Source organism: Centruroides vittatus, unplaced genomic scaffold, assembly GCF_030686945.1.
Source record: "Centruroides vittatus isolate TY-2023 unplaced genomic scaffold, ASM3068694v2 contig_914, whole genome shotgun sequence".
Lineage (NCBI taxonomy): Eukaryota > Metazoa > Arthropoda > Arachnida > Scorpiones > Buthidae > Centruroides > Centruroides vittatus.
In genome coordinates this window covers 581,260-592,866 of record NW_027122603.1, presented here as the reverse complement: position 1 = coordinate 592,866, position 11,607 = coordinate 581,260, and positions in this window count along the sequence as shown.

Here is an 11,607-nt window from a genome sequence, read left to right as displayed (position 1 = left end):
TTCAGTACGTCTCATTTTTTTCTTATTCATTCTTAATAAATGAATTTCTCATTTAATTTATGAATTTCAAAGTTTTATTTTAGTAAGATATAGTTTGTGTTATTCAGGTAAAATGGTAAATCTAAGTCCAAATGTTGATGCGATTTTAGAATAGAATAGAAGCAAATAATATAAACTTGTAAAGATAATGGTGGTAGCTCCATTTTAAGATATTGTAATGAGCAAATAAAAAAATATACTGCACAAATTAAGTGTGGTGGTGATGAAAGCTTGAGAATATAATTTTGGAGGACTATTGGACAATGTAATGTGCAGTACAGTACATGCCAAATCATATCTTAAGAAAATTGATCGTATTTAATACGTATCAATCTAGTTCTTGAGTTGGAGCAAATGTACTAATGTTATGATTGCAGTTATATATATTTTTACTATATAGGTTACATTCTTAGACTATAAAAAAAAAAACATTTTCTTTGTAGTGATAGGTTCTATGGACCTGGATGCTTATTTGCATCCATTGATCAGATTAGGAACTGGTGATTTAGATGTAAAATGAATGTTTTTGTATACTGTTTAATTAATTTAGAATATGTTAACTGAACTTTATTATGCTCATGTTAGTATTCTAATTAAATCGAATTTCTCTCGAATACATTTTCAGTTTGACGTGCAAATATTTTTCATTATGACTTCTCTCCTAAAACGTTATTCAAACTTACACAAGCTATTATGTAAAAATTCTTTTAATATATTTTTGAAAATAATTCTAAAGGTACTTTTATAGTTTAATAAATTATATAAATTAAATTAAACATTTTTGATGCTGATTTTATACTGTTAAGGTAAAAACCATAATACAGGAAAAAAGCAGATATTTTTCAGTCCAAATTGTCATTAAAGTTTATATAATACAATAGAGAATATTCTAATTTATTTAAATGAGGATATCTTTTGATTTAGTTTTTTCGAGAGCTTAAATATAATAACAGAATGTTTGAAAATTAGAAAACCCAAGTTTGGATTTGCCCAATTCCCCCCTCTTCATTTACTGATGATTTTCTCTGCAAAGCTCTTCCTGCGATTTCTCCGACGTTGTCTCTACTGTGTCTTTCTCGCAGATTCGAAGTTTGTTTACTTCGCACTTCCTCTCTTGGCCCTCTTACACGGACCTAACTCTTTCGGGACCTCCACCTCCTGAAAAGTAGACGCCATCAACTGGATCAAGAGTCTTTACTTTTAACTACATTTATTTACATCAAATATTTACAGGAAACTATTTATTATGCATCACACTACACGACTAATCACACTGGAGGGTTCTTTTAAATCTTGTCTCGTCGGATTTTTTTAACGATTCTTTAAGATGGATGTCCTGACCAAATTAAAAGGTCAAGTCCCACCCTTGACGAATTGTGACGAGCAGATGCTAAGGATAAAGGTGCCGACGGACACCTTTCACTTTTACATGTAAATAGTTTTTTGTAATGTAAATGGAGTTGTTTACATTCTCTCTAACAATGAAGTCACGGCCGTTCTTTGTCTACGTTCGATCGTTTGAGACATTAGTAGTAATTAATAGCGTCCGACCCCGACAATAAAAATTATTATAATGTTAAACTACAGAATCAAAGTTCGTAATATTCTACAGTTTCGGAAATGAAATCCAAAAATATCAATTTTATATGAAATGTATTTAAGTAATTCAAAATAAAATATTTAGTTAAACATAAAATTAAAATCAGCTTAGCTGAAAGCATTTTGTTTTTAGAAGTGTTTACATTACTGTATTTTTTAAATTTCATACTTTCTCCCTTAGATAATAGAATTCTGAATATTCTGGATTCTGATTTTTTTCTATTGAATATATAATAGTGTTAGTATACACCTGTGTTTCGTTGAGATGGCTCTGCTGTTATGTGGTTTGTCATCTAAACCAACGTTATTCAACCTTTTCACATTGCGGACCGGCAAAAATAGGAATAATAATTCGCGGACCAGCAGAAGACTAAAGATAAATTGTCTTTGACTTAAACTGCTTAGACGCGGGTGACGCGCTCGACTGTCATAACTTTATTTAAACAATTGCAATAATAAAAAAATGAAAACTTAAGATTTTAAACATGTAATTAATATAATTTTGTTATAAAATTTCCTGCCAGTCTACAAAATTTTTCGTGGACTAGCACCGGTTGAAGAACTTGTGTTCGCGAAATTCTTCGAGGACCGAAGGTTGAAGTGAAGAACACTGATATAAACGATTCATATTGTATACAAAGTTCGTGTTATTGAATGTTCAAAGTGACAAGGCCGCTTGGTTGCTGCTCCGGAGGATCCGAGATTAAATCGGCTTTTTTTTTTTAACTCTAAGAGGGCCATTATAGGTTCGTCTAGATCCACATATGGCTGCCGGTAGTGAACGACGGAGCGAAGGTACTGTACATATCCGTCCGTCCATTCTTGTGGTTTTTCGTCCCGTCTGGGTTGTTCCCGGGTCCTCAGCGTAGTGGAATCTGTAAACAAATAGTCCGACTCTGATATTTCCCTTTTTTTTAAATGTCATACTTGTTAGTGGTGTATTTCTTATGAAAGGAATCATAAGAAATATACCACTAAGTATCTGAGTATTTTTATCTAAAATGTCTCTAAAAAAAATTGTTCTAAAATTTATGGCGAGAATCAAAAAATAGAACTTTCGAGTACATAAAGATCTACATCTTAATCGGCCAAAATAATTCCTCTTTTCTTAGTTAATTATCAAGAATTGATTTAAAACCATTGTAAAGAAAAAAATATGTATACAATTAAACGTAAAAGATAACTTGATGAATGACAATAAATTGGTCTAAAATATTTTCTCCAACTCCGGCTACTACGGGAAAAGTCAATTTCCTACCAACGGCTGACTAACTCAAGTATATAATAGAATTTAATATTTTTTTTTTCTAAAATTCATATTTTAAATCATCTTAAACCTATACGTGTATTGTTCAATCGCGCCCGAGAACCCAAACCAGTGAATTTAAATAATCTGGAACAGTCCTATTAATTACATTTTGCAGTTTTCTCTTTCTCTTTTAGTTTGTTCAGGTAGATTCTGATTTTGGTTTTATTTTTTCATCTCTTTTCTATTGACTGTTTTAAGATTAAATTATGTTATAGAAGCAACAATAAATAGTTATAAATGACTGGGAACCAATAGAAAAGCAATAAAAAAATTAGTCCAAAAAACAATTGATATCCAAAGAAAACATCCGAGATGTAAAAACATCGTACCAAGTAAAAATTATGGTATACGAAATGGAATTTTTTCTTGGGAGTTTCTTTTTGGTAAAGTTAAGCTTGTCGCTTCGAAGCGATACCGTAAGCTTTTTATTATTACCTATGCACTTCGCGTTTTGCTTTAGTAACGTGGTGAAGCATTCGAGAACCAATTTTAAAGACATTCTTCGTTTTTCTTATGTGTTGAAGGTCGGCCAGACGGCTAGGTGGTAGCGTCCAGACTAGAACCCTCTATAAACAGAGTACGGTCAACTGGGGGGTCAAAATATGATTGGCTACTGCCGATCACGTGGTTTGTGGACGCCATTATGAGGCCAGCTTCCGATCTGCTTATGACGAGTGTCAATCAGCTATTTATTACGATAAATAACAGGATTGGAAACTTTATATATCAGGTAGTTTCAATCTAAAATAGATTCTAAACATCAAGTTAGTTCTTACTTTGCTATACTGACGTTAGAAATCATTGTTTTAGCCTTTAGATCTATCGATACATCTACGTGGTACGATCCAAAAGTTCGAGGAATGCAGTAATCTATGACAACAAAAGCATGTATTTGAAGTTACAGCGTATGAAATGGATTCTACCAAACCACCTCTACGTGTTCAGGTTAATTTCACCCATGTCATGTGATTAAACCACGAGCGCTGCTGTTTTTTTCCGGAGATAGTTACCTTTGTCCTGCGACGTAATCAAAGTGGAGTTTCAAGAACAACCTCCAACATTAAATTTTGCCAGCGTTTAGGTAAAACACCTACGGAGATTTTAAAATTGCTAAGAAAGGTGTACGGTGATTCTACGGTGAAAGGTCACGGTGAAGTCGAAATGTTGGAGGTTGTTCTTGAAACTCCACTTTGATTACGTCGCAGGACAAAGGTAACTATCTCCGGAAAAAAAACAGCAGCGCTCACGGTTTAATCACATGACATGGGTGAAATTAACCTGAACACATAGAGGTGGTTTGGTAGAATCCATTTCATACGCTGTAACTTCAAATACATGCTTTTGTTGTCATAGATTACTGCATTCCCCGAACTTTTGGATCGTACCACGTATATCGCTCTTAAAGCTACCACATAAAAATAGATCATGCCGGGTTGATCAGCCATTAATTGCTCAAAATAGAGCTCCTAAATTCAAACTGCATCGATTTCCAAGTGATAAAGCTAAGAAACAAAGCATTGGAGATTAAAGTAAACAGGCTGGATGAAAATAAAAAATTACGGATTCCTGGAAAACATGCATTACTTTGTCAGAATTTTTATGAGAAAGAATCAGAATTTTATGAGGTAAGAATCAGAATTTTTATGAGAAAGAACTTCTGCTTTGCCTACCTATTTAATTGTACAGTACATTGCACATTAATAAACTAAAGCTAAAGAGTATTAAGTCTGTTAATACATTTTAACCTTTATAAGTATATTGGTTTAGTGATGTGAATATTTACAATTAACTCCCATAGGTTCATTTTGAGAAAGATCAGTGTGAGAATCACAGGAAGGATGGAAGAAGATTGCTGAAGCTTGATGCCGTCCTACACTTTTTTCTCATAGACCTGCACCTAAGAGAAGATGCTCTGAATCAAAAACAGGGCGTAGAAACAATTGTGAGTGTATAAATCCGACCTTGGACCACAATTAGGCTACAAATTTATCTCCTATGACATCTATGCAGCCCAGTACAGACATATTTATAATATAAATTTAAAATATTCTTATTAAATATTCTATTTTTTTTTATTGCATACTTTGATTCTTTTTGAAGAAAATGCTGAAGAATGTAAAAGCACGAATGAAGATGAAGACAATGAGACATCTGGTCCAGTATTTCAAGACTCTGGTAATCTTGTTAGCCAGCCACTGTCACCAAAATCAAAACAAATTAATGAATTGTAACCTCAATTGCATAATGCATTACATAGAGTTAAAAGAGTGCAGAAAAGAATAAGGATCTCTATGAAGAGATAAGAAAATTAAAGTCTAGAGTCAACACAGAGTACAAACATAAAATTAATTTTCAATCCTGATCAAATAACAGCCCTTGGAAATGTGTCAACACGGAAAATAAAATGGCAAAGTAATACAATAAGAAAGGCTCTGCAGTTAAAATTTGCTTGTGGAAGATCAGGCTATGAAATGTTAATTGAACAAGGCTCGCCTCTTCCCTCTTTACAGACATTGTAAAGACGACTACAGAACACCCCCTGTAACAGGGAAATTACCCTTTTTATTAATAAATTATTGATATTTAGTAATTATCTGCATTCCTTGCAAAAAATGCAGAGAATCACTATTTGTTACTATGTTACACTATGTTACTTGAGTTTTTCTTATTGAAAAATAAACTTTATTGATTTTTTTTTTTATAATTTTTGTCTTTAGTTATATTTTTAAATTTAAATACATATTTTTCAGATTATTTATATTGCAATAGTGCTGTGAATAAATGTGATCCACTAAATATTTTTTAATATTTTCACTTTTTTGCTTCTAGCCCTGTTATTGTTATATATTTTGTCCATCACTTATAAACTACAATTATTCCAAACATAATTAAAAATTATTTCTAAAAATGTTTAACTTAATATAACTTCTTTCTGAATCTAATTTCTGTTTTTAACTAACATTGCTCATTTAAATGCTAAGCAGTACTGTGACACTGCAACTTTGGCCTCAAAATGGCGTCCATACGTTAGAGTGGCCATACTCTGTTTATATAGGGCTCTAGTCCAGACTGTCACCGCGAAGGATCCTGGATAGAATCCCCGTAGAGACTCATGCAAAAAGATTTCCACATAGAATCCACCAGTGTGTCGTTTTCCATCCTACACCTATGCTGTCTCAGTGGCTAACCTTGATCCCCGAACACTGTAAACGGTTCTTGGGCAGATAGGCTGGCTGGTAAAATTTTTCGGGTATTCTTCACGTCGATAACGTCCGAATAGAAGCCTTAAAAGTCCTCCCGATTGAAAATTACTTATATTTTCAGCCAGTATTCAGTTCCGTGTCAGTAAAAGGATAACATAAAGTTTCGCTTATTTCGAATATTCAATATATTATTATTTGGATCGTGTATACTCAAATTATTAATTAATTAATCAAATAAACTTATTAGCATTTAATATTTTAAAATCGATTGAAATACAGTGATATATATATCAAAAGACAGGAAAAAATTGGGCTTACAAAAAAAAGGTTTGTGTTAAGTGGTAAGTTATATTATTATTGCGTTATCCACAGAAAGAATCTTTGTACCAATGTTAGATTTGTTTAATTTACCCGAAATATGCAAGACGACGCTTCTAAAACGCACCCTAAATATAACAGGATACTTCGTCCGTTGGACGCAAGGGCGTCGCCAGCCAATGGGCCAGGGGGGGTAAGATGATATAAATTGATAGAGGATATGAATTGTATGTAGGTAAAATAAAAACGATTCATAAATTTTAAGAAGCTTAAGAAGATTATTTTAATTAAAACATAATCTTCTTGGGTTTTTCGCGCGGGAATTATAAATCGGGCAATAAATGACTTAGCATTTAAATTATTTTTTTCGCATGTCTAGGGAGGGGCAACTGCCCCTCTGCCCCCCATCTTGCGACGCCCTTGGTTGGACGCCATTTTCTGGTCAACTCAATATACTTAAAGTTTGTAAAATGAAATCTTTCCTTTATAAAGTATTATTCTTTTGAAAATAGTCTGAAATAAATCAATTTTAACGTCAAAAAGAAATTACAATTTCATCACTAAAAATTAAATTATTACAAAACGCGATATTAATATTAAGTGAAACAAGACTTGACTTCTGGCTTAAATTAAGAAGTGTGTGTACTTTTGGCAACAGAAATACTTCTTCCGTTTTCCATAGTTATTACCTCCTTATTACCTCTAAGAAGATTTTAACTTCAACAATGTGGTTCACGACGTGACAAAGGTCAAAATGTTTTTCATTGTAAATATTTTTACAAGTTGAAATAAAAATTTTCACAAACTATAACTATAATAAAAACATCAGAACACTACTTATATTCTGCAAAAGAAAAAGCATTGTCCGAAAAAATCAACAACGTACTGAGTATGATACGGATCAGACTGATCTGAGTACACTATACGAGTAAATAAACAATTATATAGTTGGGAGTAAAGCCCTTCAAGACCTGGCTCGAACTTAGAAATATTGTTATATTGAGGGTTAAGTACTACACTTATCACTTTAAACTCTGATCTTACCTTCTTTATAATAATTAAATAAAATAGAGAAAATAGCTAAATTCGAGATGAAACAATATAAATTTATATCACTTATCTAATTGAATCTAGAGGCAAACAAAACAATCTAGATTTAGATGAGAAAAATAGATTCTGAGGTAACAATCCTGCCCAATATGTGTTTTTTTTTTTAACTTTTCGCCCCGTGGCACTAAGAGGGTCTCTTTTAGCAAGCCCATTATGGGTTCGGCCAGGTCCACAATGGGGCGGCCGGATCCCGTCCCTTGTGGACCCGGCCGAACCCATAATGGGCTTGCTAAAACAGACCCTCTTAGTGCCCACAGGGCGGAACGAGTTACACAAAAAGATAGGCTGCCATCTTGACCGCTCGACCATCGGCCGTCAACGTTATTTTCCTATTCGAATGCCACCATCCGCTGGGTCTGATAGGCAGAAACTGCTGTGGAAGAGGGTTAAAGTTAATTCGACCAAAAGTAGTAGTTGTCTTCCTGGGAGAGAGGATAGTCAATGACTATTCATTAATACTGGTCTACTATTAATATTTGAAAATGTCGCATGGGTTCTGACGGTGCCGCATGTAATCTAAGTTGCTAACCTTAACGTCCGAAAGACTTCATATAAGATTTGTTTAAATAAAAACAATTTTGTAAAAATGTAAGAATAATTGCTTTTATTGATCTCGTAAAAAATGTTTTTGCTGAGTTTTACTTTTTCCACCTGGTTTTACCAGGTGGAAAAAGTAAATGAAACGTTTGAAAGTTGTGGCATAAGCATACTGGAAGCAGATTTGACAGTAAGACTCAACATGTGAATAAAGTGCACGTTACACAGACTACAACTACAGGAAGTTTTGAACGAAGCAATGTCGCCACGATAATAAATAGGAAATATAAACATCGGCACAGAAAAAGACTTCCAGCTCTACTTTGTGCCTTAAATCATCGCACTCACTGTATACATTAATTTGGCTGAACGTTAGAACATCTTAAGCAGTATCAGTGAAAAAAGTTTGGTGCAATGGGTTTATGAGTTACTAAGGGGAGGGGACGGGATGTCCAGATTTCCTGTAGTTAAGTATATCCTCGTAAATATCACATTTATAGAAAAATTAGAATTGGTTCGATTTATTTTGTTACGGCTACGCGACACGTGAACGATCTTCTAATGATAATGCATCCCGGAAAGACTTATGTAAAGTTGGCCCCAATTGGCCCCAACACGAAGAAAACGAGAAAACTCCACGTAGACAGTACGTTGGCCATGCGTGAACCCACGACCGACTACCGGTGTCCGGTGGTTTTATCCACTAGGGTACTTATTGCGATGCAATTTGAAAAAAAAAAAAAAAATTTAGACCGATTTTTACCGCAAGTCACGTTATTTCAATTGAAAAATTTTAGATACATAACCGGCCCGCCTATTGCTAACAGGAAAAGTATGATGTGCAGGGGCAAAACATTACTACGTACAAGTGCTATGTGGTACCTGTCATAGTAATGGCGCGTCTACTTCGCGTAATATCATTGTCACAGTAATTAAGTGAATATAATATATATTTTTTAAAAATTATACCCTGTTTTGTAAGAATTATATTTAGTTTACCCTGTATTATTTTATTAAATATTTTGTCAATAGATATGGCGCTACATGTAAAGCCAGCAAATCGAATGTAGACAGAAATTAATTGATATACAGAAATCTAATCAATAATTTCAGATGGGATATACGACAATATCTAAGTTAGAAGTATATGAACGTAACTGCCGAGTTTCGTAACAATTGGTCAAAAATTCCAGGTATGCATAGTGAACAAACAAACAACCTCATTTATATATATATATATAAATTAATAGTTTTAAATGTTATTATAGTTTTAAATTTTTAATAACGAAATAAATAATAATATCGAAGAATTTTAAACTTTATAGTTAAAAAACTGTATATACTAGGTAGTCTATAAAAATTTAATTTAAAATACTGTAATATAGTATCTTCCTGTCTTTAAAAATTACTTCATACCGCAATTGAAAGATTGAAAATTTTCCATTAAATAAATTGAAAAATAATAGTTCTATCTAGAATTTAACCACTTGTAAAAAAAACAAAAATAAATTTGAACCCTTGTAGTTGTACAGAACATGATTGAAGGCTCTGTTACCATAATTTTATAGCATCATTGCATCCCAGAACTAATGGGTATGAGGGATTCAATGGGGTCCTGGCATTTCTTTCTTTCATACAATGGTTAATATGGAATGTGCAGTTCATACAGGCTATTTACTCCGAGAGACGAGAATACGGATGCATGCGTCCGATTAGCCGGCCATTAGATGGAATGGCCACACGCGTGCGGGGTAGTAATGCCTTCCGGGAGGTCTTTTAAGGAAAACTGGCCCCTATCAGGCGTTACAGACGTGGAGAAAATCCGGAAAACTCCACGTGCCCAACCGGTCTGAGCGAGGCGGCAAAACCCGTGCGAACCCATAACCGAACTCCCAGTGTTCAGGGCCGAAGATCACTTGGCCACTGGTGGGCCTTCCCGGCATTTAATAATAATAATAACAATTTCTTTTTAAGAATATTTATCTGTTTATATTATTATTGTTTTCCTTCTAAACAAAGTTTGCTGATTTAAAAAACAGTTCACTTTCTATATTTTTCCTTACAAACATTTACATTCAAGAGCATTAAAGGCTTCCCATACTGTACTATACAGAGGCCAATCTTGTATAGAAATGAATTAATACACTTAATAACGTTAATACAAAAGTTATTATTTAATTATATTCGATAAAACTATATCTTAAATTGTTGCCTATGAATACAAAATATTTTAATCATTAGATACCTGTATTTTAAATTGTTATCGATAATAACTATTCATTTTCAAAAAAGAGAGTTGAATGGTTATCTACAGTTATATATTCAATGGTATTGTATTTGAAATTGCGCATACATCTTCATCTCTACGTAATAATTACTATATGAATGTATTTTTCTGTGTGACCATTTTTCGGTGTGAGTAATTTTTCGTTTGCGCATATTTAACAATGGAAATTTCTCTATGCGCAATTTTCGTGTGGGCTTTATTCTTGTGCGTTTTTGCATAGAATCAGTAATGCATTGCATTAATGATGTTTCTGTGAGAGAAAGCTCATAATATGACGTCAAGTAGGGTTACCCCATGCAAAAATGGCAGATTTTGTCTATTGGTAACAGCGTAGCGTTAAATTTAGAATTCAGAAAATAACTATCCGATCAATTATATCGGCGATTAAGCGACATTTTCACTTCCGATATTACATTTTTATCATCGCTTTTCGCTTCGCATTTCCGTTTCCGATTCCGATCTTCATTAGCAGCCTGCTGTGTTTTTCGGTCATTTTGTCAACGTCGTCTAGCCTTTGTTATGTGTTTACTGTTTATGATAATTATGTGTTTTTGTTGATTGCTTCGATGGTTGGAATGTATATTGTAATAAATGAACGTTTTATTTATTACAATATAAAATAACAATTGTTTAAGGAATTAGAAAAAAATCAATCATTGTGTAGCAAAGTTTAAAGAACGTGCGTACATATTGCGATTGGTTGGAGGTGTCTTCATTTCGGAATTTCACCGTAGCTTAGGCAACGATAACACGAAGTGGCGAGCAGAGCTGTCGAGAAGGGCGCTGAGAATTTTCTCCGGGCCGAAAGAAAACTAAGGGAGTCATAGTAGTTTCTATTCCTACCAAATTAATGTTGATTTTTTTAACAAAAACTAAAATCTTTAAAACTGCTTTTTATTAACAAAGAAACATTTCATTTAATTTGTTCAAAAATAAATAAATAAACAAATCAAATAAAGGCACTAAGAGACAGAAGTTCACTCTACCCACGGGTTCTATACGAGCTCTCGACGGCCCTGGTTGCGAGAATCGAATGTGTTTATGTACAGTACAAATTATAGTTTGAGCAATAAAATCCAAAATATAAATACAGTACAAGGAAGGTAAAATTATATTTAAAAAAATCTCATAAATAAAATCTGCTTATAGCTAGATCGACTGCTAAGTTTCATTATATTTTAAAATAATTTCGTATGGCAATTGAA